Below are 1883 nucleotides of genomic sequence, written 5' to 3' on the forward strand. Positions count from 1 at the left end.
GGCTGATGTATGTGGTAGCAATGTGGTTTCTAATTCCTCACTCATGCAAGCTATGGTTCAAACAAAGAATGTTGAGAATGTGGATGTGGAGGAGTTGAAGGAACGGGAGCGACGTTCCAAGAACATTGTTATTCGTGGAATTCCCGAAGAGAAGTTAGAGACACCTCCTTCTCTTGCCATTGTTATTGAAGATTTCTTCAAAACCCACTTTGGCATGTCCGGAGTTATGGTATATGGAGCACATAGAGTGGGGAAGCAAGGAGCTCCTCGCTCGGGAGAACGGCCAATTGTATGCACCATGCCGGATGAGACCAAGCGAAAGATTATCCTTGATAATAGTTGGATCTATTTGAGGGATACAAAATGTTTTGTATGTGAAGATCGCACTATTAAGCAACAAAATATGCGTCGCAAGGCATATGAGGAAAAGAATAATAAAAACAAGGAGATCTCTCATGAAGAAAATGTGCCCAAGGAGGAGGCAAGTCTCTCAAGCAAATAGGGATGCGTGACCTATGAGACCGAGTTACAATTGAAAATATGCTTTTGGAATTGTAATGGATACCCATGGAATGCGGGGGTTGGCATTGATGAACTAACAAGCAAAGCCGATGTTGTACTTCTTGTTGAAACTTGGGAGCATGATACACAAAGGATTAACGGCTTGGAGGATTACAATGTACATTCATTGATGTGGTCAAAGAATCTCAAGCAACGAAGAGGACAAGGAGGGTTAGCATGTATGGTTAAGAAAGGATTGGAAGATTTTGTATCAATTGTGAAAGATGACAAGTACAAACGTTATGTATGGCTGAAAATTATGACACCAAAAAGAGCACCCATTTTTGTAGCCGGTTGCTACATTCCTCATCATGATTCTCCCTTTTATGCTTGCATGGATAGAGATCAACCATTTTCTGATTTGGAAGAGGACATTGCTTATTTCAAAGGTGAAGGTGATGTTATTGTATTTGGGGATATGAATGCTCGCACAAAAACATTGCAACATGATACTCAACAATTTGATATGCCATACATTTCAAGGGAGTTGGAGGAAGTTCACTTGTATGATCGTACTTCAATGGATGAGAAAGAGCCGGATCACTATGGAAAGTTACTTTTACACATGTGTAATAGCACGGGTATGCTCATTGCCAATGGTGTATCTTTGTGGAGTGGAACCAATGGATTTACATGTAGAAGACATAATGGGGATAGTGTGATTGACTATATGCTACTCTCTGAAGCCATCATGTATCGCATAAAGAGTTTTATGTTTGGTCAATGGACCCCGGAATCCGACCATCGCACCTTATGTATTGACCTTTCATGTGGAGAAGCAACTAAGCATGATAATCTCAGCCAAAGGAAAGAGAAGTTATCACTATGTATGGATTTCAAACGGGCACCAATGTACATTGAAATGGTTGAGCAAAAATTATGGATGACAAAGCTTCAATGTGATGCACCATTGGAAACTAAATGGGAAGCTTTCAAGAAAGCTATTTGTTCTTGTGCGGAAGAATGCTTTGCCATAAAGCATCTCCATGGTATCCACAAAGATAGATCACGCAAAAGGTGGTTTGATAAAGAATGTCAAGATGCTCGAAAGTCCTTGATAAAGCTTGATGCAACTATGGACAAAGACAACTATCAAAGTCATTTGCGTACATACAAGGCATTGATTCAAAAGAAGAGAAGAAGATGGGAAGTAAAGCAACAAGAATTTCAAGTCCAAGAAAAGGCACATGCATGTGGAAGATTTTGGAGAAACTTGAGAGGCAAGCGGGTTGAGAATTTTGGTAACTTGAGTTTAGTGGATATGTACACACATTGTAGGCAATTATATGAGCAAGAAAATACTAAAAAAATGCCATTTTATG

This window comes from Adiantum capillus-veneris, chromosome 21, assembly GCF_014529385.1.
Source record: "Adiantum capillus-veneris isolate H3 chromosome 21, ASM1452938v2, whole genome shotgun sequence".
In the NCBI taxonomy this organism is placed as follows: Eukaryota; Viridiplantae; Streptophyta; class Polypodiopsida; order Polypodiales; family Pteridaceae; genus Adiantum; species Adiantum capillus-veneris.